Source organism: Kogia breviceps, chromosome 3, assembly GCF_026419965.1.
Source record: "Kogia breviceps isolate mKogBre1 chromosome 3, mKogBre1 haplotype 1, whole genome shotgun sequence".
NCBI lineage: Eukaryota > Metazoa > Chordata > Mammalia > Artiodactyla > Physeteridae > Kogia > Kogia breviceps.
This window is the reverse complement of record NC_081312.1, coordinates 4,380,567-4,398,935: the sequence shown is the minus strand read 5'-3', so window position 1 is coordinate 4,398,935 and position 18,369 is coordinate 4,380,567. Positions and strand designations below refer to the sequence as shown.

At 55.1% G+C, this 18,369-nt stretch overlaps 1 long non-coding RNA gene across 3 annotated transcripts in view; it reads left to right on the top strand.

The window, feature by feature from the left end:
* Positions 1–1,502: 1,502 nt before the first annotated feature.
* Positions 1,503–18,369, top strand: part of LOC136793760 (uncharacterized) — a 35,098-nt gene continuing 18,231 nt past the window's right edge. For all 3 annotated transcript variants that reach the window (XR_010839405.1, XR_010839406.1, XR_010839404.1), the window contains exons 1-5: positions 1,503–1,613; positions 4,101–4,179; positions 4,425–5,138; positions 6,797–6,910; positions 11,482–11,631. This is a non-coding gene — a long non-coding RNA (uncharacterized lncRNA). The remainder of the gene's footprint in view (positions 1,614–4,100; positions 4,180–4,424; positions 5,139–6,796; positions 6,911–11,481; positions 11,632–18,369) is intronic.

The following is an 18,369-nucleotide window of genomic DNA, read 5'->3' as shown; positions in this document are numbered from 1 at the left end:
AGGCCGTGAACGGGGTTCTCTCCCCCTTTTACGTTATCTGACACTTTAAGGTAGCTCCCCGCCATGGCCTCCAAAGGCCACTTTATCTTCATCTCCCCCATAGCCCGCCTGCTCAATCTTTAAATGAGCCCTCCCACCGAGGCTCGGTGTCTCGTGCAACCTGGTGGCCCATTTTCACCTCCCTGTCGCTAGCCGTGGGCTTACAAATAGACCTGTCCCTTCTTTTCAGCCCCGGAATCTCCCGACTGGGTTACAGTTACGTACAGGATCGCTGGGCATGGGGGGCTCGCTCTGAAGCCGCTGCTTTGAAGCCCCTCAGAAGTGCGGGGGAGCTGTTCTAACTTGATACCCCCGCGGGGCCCCTCCGCCTTTCCCCTTTGGGACTCATCGCTCATCCTCACCCCTCTTCTGTCACCAGGCGCTTCATCCTTGCCCTCCCGGCTGCCACCCACCTGTCGCCCTAAGATAGATCCTTAGTCCCTTTCAACAGCATTTTGACCTTTGCGAGAGGACATTTGATTGACGGCTCTGCCCGCTTTGCCACTCAGTGCCCGGCAGAGCTGCCGAAGGCGCCACCTGTTAAGGATTAAATCTCATGTGCCAAGTCCCGGAGCACGAGGCCGTGCAGCTATGTTCTGCCGCAACATGTGTCGCTGCCTGTTTCCCCGGGGGCGGCGTGTGCGGGGGGCTTTTCAAAGTGTATGTGTGCGGACCTCATCTCACACTTGGGGGGGGGTACCCTGTGCATCTCCTTGTGGGCACAGTCCTCCTCCAAAAGTACTTTCCCTACAGGGACACGGCTCGTGTGTAGATTATGACAAGCCTGGTTAGGGGGTACCCCCTTGTTAACGTGGAGGAAGCGGACCCCCTGGCAGAGGAGGGGGCGTTGCAGGGTTCAGGGCACGCAGGTTGTAAGCGGCAGAGCTGGGGACTCAAAAGCCAGTTTTTCTGACTCGGAGATGCAATATCGAGTCTCCCAGGCGGAAATGGACGGGTGGGCTCAGAGGGGGGTGACAGACGCTGACTTACATCTGGGTACCTTTTATCTTGCCCGGGGCATTTTATTTCCCAGAACAAGAAGCAGAAAGCATCATTTTCTTTTCCTAAGCCGCATCCTCGGATGGAGGTTCCGAAATAGCCAGGTGTGTGATCTGCTGCCCCCGGTGCCCCAGCTTTACCCTCGGCCCGCCTGAGGATAACCAACCCTTGTCCAGGTCTCCCAGCAAATTGTGCACAGAAATCTGCCCGCCTGGCGCGCGGGGCTCCTGTAGGAAAAAGCACCAGCGAGCTCAGGGTGTTGGTCATGGCGGCGAGGGGCACTGCGGCAGAATTTTTTCCTCCCTTCTTTGCTGCAATCTGGGTGCGGCTAGAGCAATTTGTCATAGAATCTGGGGGGCTCATTTTTCCGGCCAATCACTTTTGGAGAAATGAGCGCATTGCAGCAGAATGCGCTGACGTCAGAGACCACCCCTTCTGCGCCTCGATATAAACCCCACCCAGCCAGCCCCTAGCGCAGACGGCGGAGAGCTGGGATGGAGCGCGCCCTGGCCCGCTGGCCTTGGCCGCAGCTCCTCGGGAGAGCCGGGGCGCCCGCGCGAGAACCTCCCTACCTGGTGAGTGGTTGGCCATCCTTCGCCCGAAAGGATGTGCAAAAGGAAGACGACACCCCCTTCTGGGCTGGGCTCCGTCCTCCTGGACATGCCGCAAGATAGATGCCGGGACCTTCTCCTGAAGGCGGTCACTTCGCCTTGTCCCCGAGCATCGGCTGTGAAATTCTGTCAGGAAGGAAAATCTCGAGGCACATTTTCCTGGGGGAGAGAATCACAGGGCCACTTTGCGGTGCAGTTCTTGAGGGAAGGCGGGGTGGAAGGAGCTTCAATGAGGATGAGCCTCATTGCCTCAGAGCCTCAAAGCCCTGTCAGAGGCCAGTGTGCCGCAGTCCCTGGGGTCCAAAACCCAGATTTTCTGTGCCTGAAGCCACCTTTAGAATCACGAGTGGTGGGAGATATGGCGGCGGATGTATTCTGCATGCCGTAGAATTGGGGGGGAGAGCACCCGAAACAAGAGTCTCCTGGGCAATATTTTCCCGCTAGTTTTTGGCCAGGCTCTTTGGTGGCCGTAGGCGTGAGGAGTAGAGGTACTTAGCCGCTAGGGATTCTGAATCCAAGTACACAGGTTAGTGCAAAGCCTACTCCAGTCAAAATTTAGACAGAAAAATTGCTACCTGGTATCATGTGTTTTATTTAAATAGTGGAGATGCGGCGCCCAAGTGCAAACCTACCAGAAGCCCCCCTAGGATGAGTTCGGTAGAGGGGGCGGCTGGGGGGAGAGGGTAGAGGGTCAAGTAATTGGGGGGCGAAGGCAGAGTAGAAACAGGGGGTGGGCTGGGGTGGAGATAAGGCTGTGTCCTTGGGTCTGGGAGAGGCTAATTAGAGGGAAGAGATTAATACAGAAAAGGGGGCGTGTTGGGGGGGTCTGGACACTGGGAGCTGAGAATTGGGGGTCGGGGGTCTTTTCAGTGTTGCGTGATGGTCGCTGGAAGATTCTGACATGTTGTGGGCTTTTGACTTTTGATAAAGTCGCCTTTTGCCATTTCCTTTGTCCCTGTCAACCCCCCCCCTCCTCACGTCGCCCCCTCCCCACGGTGGGCCGGCGGACTTGGGGAGGGGGGAGCTTGAGAGGGTTGCTACGTGGCAGGTTTCTGGAAGGTTTTCTTGCTGGCCGCCAGAGGGCGCTGGTGGCACTGCGGAATTTTGGGGGGCGGGGTGGGGAGGGGAGGTGGCCTTTGTTCTCCTGCTGGAGGGGGTCGGGCGCGGGATTTACTGGAGAATTCTGAATTCATTTACCTAAGGGGGAAATGTTTTAAGACCCCCGGGTTCACTGGGGAGCGGTTGCAGGATTCGCGCTGGGCAGAGATGCCGTGATCGGCACTGGTTTGCATGCATGACCTAGGGTGTCGTGGAAGAGCGTGGACGCAGATTAGTTTATTTTCGGTCGGTTTTGGTTTTGAGGGTCTTAGGAAGATGTGGCTCATTTGAGTAGGATGTAGAGGCTCTAAAGTGGTTCATTAGGCGCCATCGTGCGGGGGTCTTGAAATTCTTACTGTGACGTGGAAGGGAGGTGAGATTTGGGGTGGGGGTCTCGATGGTGGTCTAGATAATTTTAAGCGGTTTTGGTCGCCTTTGTATTAATTTCTAGTGGTACCATATTTTGTAGCATGCGTCCAGAGACCATAAGTGAGTGAAAATAGTGTATTGAAAACTGGGGCTTTATAATTTTAATTAATTTATGTTTAATTGCATCTTCTGGAGGCTGGAGCCACGATTTCTGTGTCGTTACCTATTCAAAGTGGAATCTTGTTCTGGAAAGACCCTTATGGCGACTGTTTCCTTGAAATCCTCCTATCTCCCTGGTGCAAGATGACAGTTGGGGGGCGCAGAAGGACCCCAGGACGTGTATGGGGGCGCGCTGCCCGATGTCCACAGGTGGATTCTGGCTGGTGATGGCAGGCGTGGCGTTTAGGGGACACAGCGGCCCTGCGCGATGAGCTGGGGTGGCCCCTGTCCCCCTTCCTAGCCTGAGACCTGTTGGGCCCCCCCCATCTTATGCCATATATGCCCCTGGCAGCTGCGGGCCAGGCGCGGGTGGTGGCGCAGAAGTTGTCTCCTGCGCGCACGCCGCAGGTGTCTGTGCTCTTGGGCTCTGGGTGCTGGCCGCGCGCCCCCTAGCGGTCTGTGTCTGAAAATGGTTCTCGGCCCGCTAAACCGGGCTTCAGGTTGCGCATGCGCACACAGCGAACACTTGTGCCCTGTCAATCAAATTTTCCTTACCCCCTCCCATTTCTCTCCCTCCTCCCCTTTGCTCTTCTCTCCCTCCTCCCCCTCCCTTTTCTCCTCTTCCCCCACCTCCCCTCCCATTTTCGTCCTCCCTCCTTTCCCGTCCCCTCCCTCACTCCTGTTCCCTCCTCCCTCCTCTCCCCTTCCACCTCTCCCTCTTCTACCCTCCCTCCCTCTGACTGCCCCTTCCCTCCTCTGCTGTTCCTATGCTGGCCATTAGAGGTCATCAAGATGGTTTCTAATCCCGCCCCCTCCCTGCCATAGGGTCTCTCTTCAAGGATGACATCATCCGTTTGCCTCCCTGTCTTCAAGGACCACCTCTGGATGCCAAGTTGATGCCAAGGTACTTGCTGCTCACCTCCACCTCATGGTACTTCAACCCCTCCTTGTGGCAATTTACACACAACATGGTGGGCAGAATCCCTCACCCCTGCCACCCTCCTTGCACCACCCCCAGATCCATTAGCAGTTAAAAGGCAATTTAAAATTTTAACTAATTAGTTTTAGTTGTAATTAATTCATTTAAAGTTTAATTAATACTGAGACTTGGGCTTGTAAGTGGGTCCTCTAACCTTTGATCTATTGCAGAGGATGCTAGGAGCATGGATTCCTGGATGCCACCAGCATACAAAGCAGCCACTGGCAGTGACCCCCCAGGACCAGGACGACGAAGGATGAAGAGGACCGGAACTGACCAGCTGTCCCTCTTGGCTAACGGCTTAAACCAATGCCCTAGTGAGGGGGCATTGGTCATTAACGCCGGACCTTTGCTATGCTTCTGCCTTGATGCTATGACTGCTTTTCTATGTGTCTCTGCTTGTGTTAACATGTCGGCGACCTGGAGGGTTTCCAACCCCAGGGAGGTGTCAGTCTTTCTCAGTCCACCCCGTTGTTACCCCTATGATGTTCTGAATGGAAGAGTCCCTTTGGGAACTTCTCAGGAGGGGGACCTGGGCCAAGGGCCTGACCAGCATCTCAATGGCGATTCCAAGGCCCAGGGTGGGCTTCTGGAATGAGCACGTGCCCCAACACCATGCTACTGAACTGCCAAGGGCATCCCCACCTCCTCCGAGATCACCCTGTCCTTTCTGGGGAACGGGGTTGAGAAGAGCAACCTCCCAGGGTGTTGTGAGTATTGAATGAGTCCAAGCAGCCTCGGGTAGGGCCAGGCATAGAGGAGGCAGTCAACAAATGTTTGTTGAAACAGTTTGGTTGGCCAGTCCACCCCTACCCCGCTCACCTGTCTTAACACCTCTTATTTATTCTCCTGCAGCACTCTGGACAGCCCTAGTCCTGCACCAGGTAGGGGCTGCACCCGGATGGGTGCTGGGCTGACTTGAGTAAGGACGTGCATGGTGCATGTGGTCATTTCCAGAGCACTTTCGATGTTCTGTGCCTATGTTATTTCTATGTCCGATGCCCATGTGAGTGAGGCCGCCTCATTTACAGGTGAGAATGAATTTGGCATCGATTTGAGTGATTCTAAAAGATGGAGAGCAAGAAGACGTGCCCCTCCCTAGGGGACGGGACTGATTCACATTTACAGTGCGGTCGCTGAGGCTGGAGGAGCGTAAGCATTTTGTCACGTTGCTGGCAAGAGAAGGGGTCAGAGCTGGACCCTGGGTGCCATTTGTGGCTGCCCCTTACCCCCTGCCCCAGAGTTATCCTAAGAGCCCTTTGATTTCCAATCAAATGTTGGACAATGGGGCAGCCTGTTTGAAATCCCAGCTGTCCAGGGTGGTCTTGGGGGTCTTGGGTGGCCCCAATGCTGGTACCATGTGCTGGCCTCACCTCTCAATAATGGTGTGACCTTAAATACGTTGCTTAACTTCTCCAAGTCTCAGTTCTTTTCATGGTCTAAATGGGGATTAGGGGAAAAAAAAAAAAAAAAAAAAAGCAACACAAAAAAACACCCGCGTTTATCTACCCCACAGGGCGCTTTTGAAGGCCAAATGATGTAACCACTATGAAAGTGCTTTGTAAATTGCTGTGGAAATTGCGAGATACTTAACACCAGAAAGCTGTCCCTGATTATTGCATGCCCAGCCCTGTCCCCCCCTCAGTTAATAACAGCTAGCACCCACTAGGTGCAGTGTTTGCGCTCAATAAATAAATTCCAGAAGAAATAAAAACAGAATTAATTCAACAAACATTTTCTGGACCGCCTACAATATGCCCCGCACACCAGGCCTGGTATGTGATACAAAGATGATGAAAACAGTCTCTTGGAAGCTAATTGGGGTCCTCGTTTGACCGGCACTTTCTTTCGTCCCCTTTTAAGCCAACCAGTTTTGTCCGGACCAGACAAAAACAACTTGGGCTGCTTTAGAGAAACCCGGCTTGGTGTAGACAATAGCGCCCGGGCTTCTGAAAGGGGCTGATTGGATTATGTGGCAAATGAAGGTGGAAGGATGACTTGGAAGGTGACAAATGAAGTGGGCGGAGATCTGCTGTGAGTTAATCCAGGCTATTAGGAGGGACCTTTTGTCTTCCAGAGGCTGGCAGGAGCTTTTACCACTGGGTTTTACATCCTTAATGTAAGGACGCATAATTTATGGTCAGTGAAAACCCAGGCCCTACTGAGATTTGAGTGGGCTGTAAAATTGAGCGTCCTGCTACCAGTGAGTAATTACAGGGAGCATTTATGTCTCCCTTTGCAGTTGGCAAAGGCCTTTTTGCAACCATCAATTCATTTGAACCTCACAACTCCCTGTCCGGACCCGGGGCTGGCCTGAGCCTCCTAGGGGAAGAGGCCGTCAAGCGGCCTTCAGATTCCGGCGTCTGAGGCATCTGACACAGTAAAGGGAGAGGCGTCCCCTGCCCCGGCCCCTCCTGTCTCAGACCTGGCCTGCCGGCCAGCAGCGATTCCCTCCAAATTCCTAACTTTGCCCTGTCGGCAGCTCTGAGCCTCCGGGCCCCTCCTGCCCTGCTTTCTAGCCACTCTCTCTTTCCTTTCACAGCCAAGCTTCTCGAAAGGCCTGTCTACACTCGCTGTCTTCCTTCCTCACCTCCAATTTCCTCTCCAACCCACTGCTTCCTGACCTCTTCTACTCCGCTGATCGGCTGTCACTAAGGTAATGACGTTTCTGGAGGTTAACCCTGGACACGTTTCCGGCTCAGGGGCACGTGACACACAGACACGTATCCAGTGTTTCTCCTGGGAACTGGAGTATCCAGACCTCTCACCTTCTAAAACCTGCCCCTTCGCATCTCACCCTGGGTTGTTGGGAGTCTAAACCACCTAAAGCTGAGGCCTTGGGGTAGGTCAGTTTTTCCAAGCCACCTTTTTCTCAGTTGCAGAATTAGGGTGTCTTTCCCTGGCAGGTCACGTGGGCAGTCTTGCAGGTAAGATTTTAAGCCCCACCATTTGAGGGACTTGAAATCAATTCAATAAAGTGTTCGTGAGAAAATACAATTGGGGTCATCATCAGCTTTTCTTGTAGGTTAAGTTCCCACAGGGAGGACGAAAGAGAGAAGAAAGAAGTGGGGGGAGGAGGCAGTGGGAGAGAAAGAAGCAAAGAATAGAAAGAGGCACCAAAGACAAAACAGTAGGAAAGGGAGACTTAGAAAATATGAAAACCCACCAAAAAAACAAAACAAAACAAAACAAAACAAAACAACCCACATCCAGAGGAAGGGGTTTCTTCTTGGGTTAGGCAATGACAAATCCCAGGGAGCTTTCAAATCAAATTGCCCCATTTTGGGTTTTTAACTCCTTCTATCAGGTTTAACCTCTTTACCTCCTCCATCCTGGTTAAACGCTCCTCGGCCCCCTTGGCTGGTGATTAAATCCCGAAGCTACACGGAGTCTTTCAATGAATGAATGGCCGACAGAAAGAGCCCTCCCCCTCCCCCCAGCTGTGTTTTTCAGTTTTATTCCACTTTCCGCCCTTTTCCGTTAATGAACACAGGGCTAATCTTGGGCCTTGTCAAGGAAGAGGCTGCAGACGTTAATGAGGTAGCTGCTGGATTCCAATATTCGCCTCATAAGGAGCCTTCTTTGTCTGGGAAGGAAAAACACACTGATTATCATAATAAGTGCTGTAGGGCCGTGGCCGCAAGGCACGGGCGACGGGGGTCTGAAGCCACACTTCTAATTTTGGTGCTGGAGCCCAGGATTCATTTTGCTTCTCATTTAAGTCTCTGCCTCCGTCCCAGCTCGGGACCCATCGAGCGGGGTGGAAAGTTGCAGGCACATTTGGGCCACAGATAGGGCTGCTTTGCAGAAAGTTCCTTTGTTCGACCCTACACGCAGACCAGCAATGGGCCAGGGCATTTCAGGTATCTGGGATCCGTTTCCCAAAGCGGAGAGATGGGGGTGCACGTTTCTAACTCTGCCTCACATCAGACTTGTTTTTTTCTCACTGGTGCTGTTGAGCCTTTCAGATCCCCAAATGGTAGAAAAGTCAAGGCTTAGGCGTAGGCCCCGTAGAATGATCCACACGGTCAGTGCCTGTGGAATGCTCCTTCCAGGTCAGGAAATGGATGGGTATTGGTACCCCAGTCCCCCCCACCAAGGGAAGGGCATGGTTGGGGCTCACATTTGGCCCCCACATAGGAGGAGAGGGATGAGAGGGCCAGCAATTTGTCAGGACCACTCAGATCCAGCACCAGAACCTGTAATCACTACTTTTACCCCCTAAATGTGCCCCTCCCATATGTCCTGCATGCCCCCCCGCCCCCCAAAATTCTCCCTTTCTGTCCTGATTCTTAGACTCCCAGGAGCCCATGAATGTCTTTATTTTTAATTGTTATTACCTTTTTTTTGGCCGCACTCTGAGGCATGTGACATCTTAGCTCCTTGACCAGGGATCGAACCCGCGCCCCCTGCATTGGAAGCGCGGAGTCTTAACCACTGGACCGCCAGGGAAGTCCCCCAGTAATGTTTTTAGAGCAAGTGTGCCTGAGTTGGAAACTTGCCCTTATGAATCCTGAGTTCTGGATGTTTCTCACCCCAAGGCAGATCAAGATGAGATCACTCCAACTAAACTTCAGGCTCTACGCAGACCTTCAGCCAAATGGGGGAGAAAAAAAACCAAACAGCTAAGGGAAAAGTGAGGTGTTTGGTGCAAGAAAACTTTTAGTTGAAAACTTCCTTAACTTACTTGTTGGCTAAAGGTCCCCTGGCATTCATGGATCAGAATTTGTTGCTCTTTCCAAGTTAACAAAACCAACCCTCGTCCAGCCCCCTAAATGAAAATGTTGAAGGAGGCCCAGGTGGCCAGTTGGGGCAACTCCACTCCTTTTGGTGGCGGTGACCCAGATGTCGCCTGGACTTGGGGACTGGATGAGGGTGAGCACCTCTGAGAATAGGGACCCCACAAAAACCTACACTCCTCCGTGCACTTTTTGGAGAGTAAAATAATAGAGCAGTTCCTGGTGTTTCTAAAAGAGGATTTATTTTAAATAGGAAAAAAAAAAAATAACCCATAGGACCCTTTTCATCCTCACATACATACTAATTAAAATACATGTCCCAAAGTCATTAATATTCCAGCCCTTGAGAACCTGGGGAGGGGGTGGGAGGCAGTTGAATTCAACTTCTGGGGCCACGAGCAGAGGGGTCTGTGCTACTTGCTCTTGAGCGTATGGCAGCCTGTTTTAACCTGCATCCTTGTTACTGTGGCCCTGTCTTCTGTGCCTGGACGGGTGCTGCTCCCAGCTGCCTATGCCCACGGGACCCCTGTGCCCCACTCTCCCAGCCCAGAGGCCCTGTCAGGCTTCCTGAGGGGGCCCCGTGACTGCCAGGGCCCACGGGTCTCAGCGCCCACCATTAAGTCAATCCCAGAGGCTCAGGAGATCCCCTCGGCCCCAGTTCTTCTGATTTTCTGTTTTTTCTGCTTCTATTGCCCCCTTCTATTCTCCATCTACCTTTTCCTCTCTACTCCATCACCATGTCCTCATCTGGTCCTCCGGGGGTGTCCTAGGCCAGCCACTCCTCCTTTGGGTGTCCCAGCACCAGCCTGGCACAAAGTGGGGTTCAGTAAGAGTATGTGGGATGTATGTTTGGACAGGTGAGTCAATGAAGGAACTTGACTGCCATCCTTGAGCTGCTAGGCGGGAGTTGTCGAGGATGCAAGAAGTTTCAGGGCAAAAGGGTGGAGGGTGGATGTCCTTTTACTGAGAGGAGTGGGCGTTGCCCCCCCCAGCCCCGTTTGAGTGGGGGCCTTACCGGTCTCACCCCTTCATTCACTCATGCGTCCATCCCGTCATCCAACAGTTGATCCTTACTGAGCAAGCCCACGGCCCGGCCCCGGGCTGGGCACCTGCCACCCTAGCGCATCCCTTGATGGCCTCTGCGTCCCCGGGGGGGTGGCAGGCCGGGGGGTTGCTTCTGGCCAGGGTGGCCTCGTGGCTCCCGGGCGCGGGAGCAGCGGACTCCCGCTCTGCAGGCAAGGCAGGTGGGGTGGAGTGGGGTGTGAGGGGCGGGCCTGGTTAGGCCGGTTGGCCCCCTTTTAATTCACACCCCAGGGGGCGGGGGCGGGCCTGGGACCTGCCCTTCTCCAGGGCTCGGCCACAGGTCCCAGCCAGCCCCTCTGGCCCTCTTGGCCTCCCAGCCCATCCCGTAGCTGAGTGCTCATGGCTGATCTGGACCCCCATACCTGAAGTTCAGGACTGAGGTGGCGGCATAGGGGCAGCTGTGGTGTATGTCCCCTTGGGCTCTGGCCATACAGGTCTCCCTCTTGAGTTGGGGTCCGTGAGCTGGACCCCTCCCTCCACTTTGCCTTCCTCCCCCTGGGGCTAAATCCAGCTCCTTTGCCCCCCACTTGTGGGCTGGGGCATGTCCAATGTCAAGGGCCCCTGGCCGGGAACCTCCAGGGAGCATTACAGGCTCCGCCTCTGCCTGGCTGCCCACCTGCTCTGCCCTCCCTGGCGGCTCCTCCCCTGGCTCCCCCCTCCCCCCTTGCTGGGTTGACTGGCCACCTGGGGCTGTGCTTGCCCTTGACCCGTTTCCCCTTCTCTGTGCCCCAGTCACTGGGCTTGGTGCCCTCTGGGGCTCACCCATCCAGCCCTCTGCCTAACACGTTGATTCTCCTTGCTGAGCCCACACCTGTGGTTACCTGGCCCTGCCTGCTGCCCCGCCCACCTCCCACCTGTTTGCCTTTTGCCTGCCTCTCCCCAAGGGTAAGGACGCCCTCCCCCTCAGGGTGGCCCACGTTTCCAGTTGGTCTGCAGTGCTCATGGCACACCTCCCCTACCATCCTCAGAGGCCTCTTCCCGCGGGCCTGGCCTCCCGGGCTCTGAGTGCCCGTGGGCTGCAGCCAGAGCTTTGTCCTGCTCCCTTCCCCCCACCCCAGTGCCCCCTGGCCCCTTGTCATCATGTCCTACCGGGCCTGCCCGTACGGCTGTCCTGTACCCACGGGTCCCAGGCTCTGCCTTGCCCCCGGCCCTGCCTTGCCCCCGGCCCTGCCTTGCCCCCGGCCTCATGGCCGGTCTGGGGTCTGCCACCTGGTCTGTCGCTTCTCTTCTTGCGCCTCTCCTCTTGCACCTTCTCCTGTCATTGACATCCCTACGAGCCACCTCCCTCCACCGAAAACCAGGCTGCAGGTGAGACTGGGCTCCGTGTGTTTTCTGGGGGGGGGGTGTGTGTGGCTTTTCTGGGGGCTCGCCTTGCCGGCGTTCTAACTTTCTGCCCCTCCCCAAGGTCAGCGCGTCCTCGACACCCTGATGGCGACAGTCGGCTGAAGAACTGGATGGAAGAGGCAGAAGAGTTGCCCTGGACCAGCGCTCCTTCAGGACGGTCACCTGGCATCTCATGCCCACCTGGCGCCTCGCGACTCCCTCCTGGTTTGGGGTGAGTTTCTCGCTTTTTTGGGACACTACGATTTCATTAGGTTCAGCTCACATCTCTCAGTTCAAGGATGTACACATATAACCTGGGAGGGGTCACTTCCAAGGGCAAGTCCTCTTCTACACCACACGTGGGGCTGGAGTTCTGGAAGCTGCCTAGAGCCGAAACCCTTGTGGGCCAGCATGGTAAGTGGGGAGCGTCCCCCTCAGGTCTGGGCCCCTGAGAACCAGCTTGGGCCGGGCACATAGTAGGTCCTCACAAAGCTTTACTGAGCGTGTTAATGAAATGAATAATCGTGCATTTGCCCTCCTAATGCCGGCTAGTGGGCAACTTTGGAGATGTGGAAACAGGAATGCTTGTTTGCTGTGTAGCTGGAAAAACATTTCTCCCCACAAGCCATGGTAACGTCAGTCGCTGTGAGAAAGCTGGTTTCTCACACATGAGGCCTTGATAATGTCTTTTAATCAAATAGTGGTTTTTTGAGTGAGTTCCTCTCTTGGCCTCTTCTCCTCACCCCTGAAATTGCAATGAGATGGGAATGTTTTGTTTGTTTAAATAAAATCAGTGATGGTAGATCAGAAGACAGGGAATTACAGCCCCACGATTCACTCAGGGACCCCCTCATTTGTTGATCTGGGGTTCACTTATTCAAGATGCGTTAATGGAGCCCCGGGAGGCCCAGGGTTGGGACTCTTCTCTGGGTTCCCAAGACCTGCTTTGCCTTAAGGACTAGAGGGTCTAGTCGGGTGCCCCGGGAGGTCCCATGCGGTGACGTGGCTTGTGTGGCAGCTGAGCAAGGCGGACGGGGAGAGAGGGGTCTCTGCCGAGGGCACCTTGCTTTCTGGGGTCTGGGCGACTGAGCCCGTGGTAGGGCTCGCGGAGGGGCCTGGGGGGTGTTTTCAGAGCCAGCAGCCCCAGTGGAGTGTGGCTGTCTCTGTGCCCCACAACTGAGACATTCGGGGTAGCTACTGGGGCACTTAGACGGCCGGGGTGGTCCAGGGGGGAGACGGGAAAGGCCTGGATGATGGGCGAAGTTGACTCAACTCCCCAGATGTTTATGGAGGCCCCAGTGGGCCCAGCACTGCCCTGGTCCCGATGCCACAACCCCCCCCAAACCACGTTGGTGCTCATACACGGTGTCTGTCTCTGTGACAGGGCAGGTGATGAACGGGGCTCACGTCAGAGCCGGGGGGCCCTGCCTCGGGGTGCGCCCGCCTGTGCGTGACCGGCTGCCCAGTGGGCAGAGCGGCTGGATCCCCTGCACTCCCTGAGGGTCTCCGGTTTCCAGCGCAGCTTCCATAAGGCTCTTCCGTCAACCAGATTTTGGAGACAGCTCTTCTGTAGCCCTGCCCTTCTCCCCTGAATTGGAAATGGGGTAGGGATGGTATTTTTTAATAACACCTGGCAGTGCAGCTAAAGAGGGGTAGAGGTATCCAAACCCGGGGGCTGATGCCTTTGTCTGATTGTTTTCACTCCCTGGAGAGCCCATAGGGCTGCAGAGAGCTGGAGAGGGTGTGCCCAGGTCTAACCCCAGGGAAGGGGCACCGGGCAGACTCTGCCCCGTGGCATTACTCCGCAGCTGGCATTTGCCATCTGCAAACACGGTGACGTGGAAGAGAGGCCTGGGAGGGGAGCTTTACAAAGGGCCGGATGCGGGCTCTGGGGTGTCATATCCAGAGCTTTTACCAGAAAGATCCGTGTAGCTCATTGGACGGAGCCAAATGCCCACGGCTCCTGGACTCTCCCTCAGGGATGCCTCGGGAACCCCCTCAAGGTGGGCTGGGCCAAGGGGCAGAGTCAAGGTGGAGGCAGGTCCCCAGCCAGTCCCAGACTTTGCCAGCCCCCCGCCCCTCATCCTCCTCAGCGTTTGGGGTGGCCTGTGTTTGGGGTGTGTTGTATTTTAGAGACGCTTGTGAATGCTCAGTCTCAGGTAAACACACATTCTGGGTTTTTTTGGTGTGTCATGACACAGAAAACAGAGAAAAGTAGGTCAAGTTCTCCATTAAAGAAGTTGAAACATAACATCATCCATCAGCTTCGCAGCCGACCAGCCCGAGAATTGCAGAAAGGCTGTTATCAAGTGTTGAAAGAAATGATCATTTTCAGGAAAATTCTTTGTTGATGGATCGGCCCCATCCCTGAGCAGTAAGGGGTGGAATGATACCCTCGCGGGCCAGACAGGCAGAGGACCCTGTCCTCGTGGCGCGAGGGGTTCTCTGGCCATTTTGTCTTTGTGCCGAGCTGGTCCCCGGGGCCACCTCTAGCTGAATGCTTGCACGTGGGCACAGGTATCAGGGAAGAGATTGGTGGTCTCGCCTGAAAGCTGGCCCCCGGTCCCACCTGCTTCCCCCAAGGTGGATGAGAAAGGGGCCCGAGAGCGTAGCTCAGCCTCTGCGCTCCCGGCAAAGAAGAACATGCCCCCTCTCTCACGCTCCAATTTCCCACCTGCACGTTGCCTGTGGGGCTGATTGCAGCTTTCAGGGCCCCTGACCTAGAGCCTCCTGACTTGTGATTCAAACCCCAAATGTATTTCCAAGCACATTTCTCCAAATCATGTCAAAAACTGGCAAGAATTAAGGGCAGCAGGATGCATGTGTTTCTTATTCATTCGTTTACATGAAGGAACTTAAATGTGGTTTTTTTTTTTTATGGGCAAAATCTGACTTCCAGAAAGAAAGAAAAAAAAAAACCACCCGTCTTTAATGAGCTTGCTAGTGAATTTTTCCTTGAAAAGCGGAAGGCGGCTTTACACAGAAGGGGGTGCGGAGGGAGACACATTCAGGCCCCAAAGGGTTAAAGGGCAGTGGACAACATCGAATCGCGCATTGTCAGCTGAATCGGGAAGGCTCTGGAGCACTGGGAGCCTCTTCTTTTCAGAGGGGTGACATTGAACAAGTTGCAACTGAGTCCCAAGAACTGGTTCCCTTTTCCTTCTGCGTCTTTGAGCCCTGTCCCCTGTCCTCAAGGAGCTAAGGGAGTGGAGTCCAGCCTGATCTCCCATCCCTGGTTTGAGCAGATGGAAAATTCTGGAAAATAGTTGTATCTTTCCAAATGAGGCCATCTCAAGCGTGGGGTCCCCATTTGGAAAGGGAGAGGCCGGTCTGGGTAGGGAAGGAGGGGAGGCTTTTTACTCTGGTGCCCAGTTCCAGTGGGCAGTCCCAAGTCTCGGCTGCCTGAGTGTGTCTTCAAGAAGCCAGGCCCTTTCGGGGGGAGGGGTCTGAAGGAAGGGGTGTTGCAGAGGCGGCCTCCCCTCCTGGGTATGGAGTGAGTCAGTGTTTGGGAGCCAGGAGAGGAGGGGACGAGGGTGCCCTTGGGAATCCACTGGGAGGAGGCCGGCCTCTGACGGTATCATCACCTCCCAGGCATACCCACACCCTGCAATGCCAGCGGGAGAGGTCCCGAGTTCACTTGGATCCAGCAGAGGTGAAGGGTCCCCCTTCTCTGTGCCCAGGTGAGCACAGAGAAGTGCCCGAGAGGCCCATCTTTGGGATTCCCACACAGCCTGGAATTCCTAGTGCTTTCCAGGTTTCAGACACTTGGTCCCCTATCCCAGCCTTCATTGCAGCCATGCTTCGGGGAACTAACTGAGGGCTTTGGTGGTCCAGAGCAGAGCAGGTGCTGGGTAGCTGAGGCCAGGGTAGGCCCTGACTTGGGGGAAGGGTGTGTGAGAGAGGAATTAATTATGGGGGAGGAGGGTGGTGGAGGGCGTAGTCATGACTCTCTTAATTGCTCTCCAATTTCTTCGGGCTTCAGAAAAAAATCCAGATGGAGAGTTCTTAAGTCCTCCTTCCTGGGAGTCGGGGGGCCGGGGTAGCGGGGGAGGAAGGCTGCCCACCACCTTTTGCCTGGCGTCTCTTTGCAGAGTGAATAGGGGTCTTTGGCAGGGGCTTAAGGAGGAGACTTAGCCTGGGAGCTCCCAGGGCGGTGCACATAGAAACAAAGGCCCAGCAGAAAGGAATGTGGGGAACCCCCCATGGAGAACAGCCACCTGCGGATAATTGGGAGGCTGAGTGCAGATGAGTTTTCCCAGGTTCTGTGAATACATTCTCTCAATAGAAGGTGCCTTTTCTTCCCATGAAAAGAAGCAAACCTCAATTACCTTCCCCTGAAACAGAGTGTGTGTGTGTGTTCCCTCTTGGTGGGGGGAGCCGGGGCGCTGCTGAGGGCCCCTCGCCCTTGTGTGTGTGTGTGTCGGGAGCTCCGAGGCGCGCGGGCGAGAGCTGACACGATGCACGTCTAACCAGCCACCCCCTCCGCGCGACCCTGGACGTGCCCTGCTCCCCCGTTCTAGGGCTTTCTTTTTGTGAGTTTCTCAGGAGGAGGCATCGGGGTAGCTGTGCCTGTAAACAAGAGGTTGATCAAACCAAACCTGGTGCCCAAGAGCCAGCCAAGGAGACGGAACTCTAGGGTGGAAGCAGGAGTGGGGCGGGAGGCCAGCCAGGGGGCCAGAGACTGACCGGGACCACGGCTGTGCTGGCCCTTCTGCCTTCCCAGCCCTTTCTCAGTGCTGTCCTGTGGGTGGGGATAGAGGCATTCGTACCGCGTTGAGAAATTGGGGGATTTGGGGCTCGGAGATCACGGAGCTGGTGTTTGCAGTTAGAAGGGGTAAGGGAGGGAGAGTCGGCAGGGCCCACGGGGTCGGGCGCAGCCCTGAGCAAGGGGACCCTCTGAGTTGGAGGGAAAACCGTTTGCACCAGCACTGCCCCAAACTGCCCCGAGGGCTCGGGCCCCTCTGGAGGAACCAGGGGCAAAGTCCCTGCCGTGAGGGGAAGGAGTCCCGGGTCTCAGTCTTGGCCGGTATCTTAGTTACTGCTGGCTGTGGGGCCTCAGTTTCCCCATCTGTAAAATGAGGCAGTAGCCTGTCGGTTCTCTGTATCCTATGAGGCAGAAGAAGCGTGGGATGTCAGCGCTAGAAAGGCAAGGGCCTTTTCCCCAGAGGAGGGGAGGGAGGGCCCCCTCAGGTGTCCAGATTGGGCCCCCACTGGCCTCCTGGCTGAGAGCAGGGCACATCCCTGCTACTCAGGCCTTGTCAGTCAGAGGAGAGAGTTCAAATCGGGTGCTCCGGGCACCTGAGAGTCAGGCAGAGACTCTGAATTGGCCCTCTGGGACCTGGTTCCAGCCTATGTTCTGCTCACACTGTGGGTGTGACCTAGGCCCCTGTCTCCAGCCCTCTGGGCCTCAGTTTTCCCATCTATGAAATGGGACAGTGCAGGCTCGAGGTCATCTGAGGGTCTTTGGGGCTCTGGATTCCTTCCAGTTGCTCAGTGGTCATCTGTGGGTGGTTTGTTTGGCTGGAGATCTCTGGTTCTTTGCCTTCCAACCCCCCTCTACTTTATTATTATTTTTTTAAATTAAAAAATTTTTTTTTTTGGCCGTGCTGAGCGTCCTGTGGGGTCGTAGTTCCCGGACCAGGGATTGAACCCTGGGCCCCTGCAGTGGAAGGCGGAGTCTTAATCACTGGACCGCCCGGGAAGTGCCACAACCCCCCTCCACTTTAGAGACGAGGAAACCAGAGACCCGAGAGGGCCGGGGTGGCAGGCTGTGGATGTGAAGCCCACCGCCCGTGGCCGGGCAGTGGGGGAGCAGTCATCAGCCAGTACCCATGGTCAGCTTTTTGTGAACGCAGATCTAATAGGACTCACGCTCCAAAGCGGCTCCAAGGGGTTGCCTGCGTGCTGCGGTGCAGGGATTGCATTTATGGAACATTCTTCCACACAGGTGGGCTGCCGGCCAGGCCTGGAACACCTTTCCGGGCTGTGTAACGAGGCTGGCCCCGTGGCTGCGGTCCCAGGAGGGCGGGCCTGGCCGCACCATCCCCTGTGGCTCACCCTGGGCCTTTTGGTGCTCCGGCTTGCTTGGCTGAGAACGTCCTGAAAAAGCCATCAGGGAGGCAAGTTCTGGAAAAGCGATCAGTCACTGGGCCTCCCCCGGCTGCTCATCTCAGACTCAGTTTTGCAAACATCTCTAGCTGTCCCTTTGTGCTTCAGAGTGTGGTCATAAAGAGCTCACAAAACCCTCGGTCAGGCCCGTACCCGGTGATTACCATGGTGGGCTGCAGCCTTTGTTTTGTGACCTTGGTTGCTACAATACCTGCAAGCTGAAATGAGGGATCGAAAAATTGCCAGCTTCAATTAGACCGGCAGACTGCCTTTCCCAAGGCTTCCTCTGCCACACTCTATCCATTAACGGTAAACATACGCCAAATAGGCCTTAATTCTCCCTAATTGCCCACTCCTGAAGCAAAGAGTGAAATTCCAGGAAGAGGCATATGTAAACATCCTCCATAGGCCGGCCAACTGAAATTAGAGGGCTGATGGGGGCCAGCAAGAGAGAGGGGGACATGATTTCAAAAGCTGTCCCAATTACCTCTCCCATTTTCATAAATGAGCCCATAATGTCCAGGTCCCTGGCCTTCACAAAGGTACAGGAAATTAGCTCTGCAAAGAGCTTGCATTTGTCGTGGAAAGTTGTAAGACGTTGCTCTTTACTCAACAGGTAGCGAGCGTGAGATCCGAGGCGAGGCTCATGGCTGTTTGTATAAACTACAGGCTCTATTTCTGGGAATCACCGTTTTATTAAAAATCATCCTTTTCCATCTTTCCCTGCTCTCAACATCCACAAATGATTAGTACTAAAGACATGCTAGATCAATGAGGCCCCATTTGACCCCAGAAAAGAGGAACTTTAAAAATTTTGAGAGGCAGAGCTAGAATTGTCTAATCCTCTTAAGCCCCGGAGGAT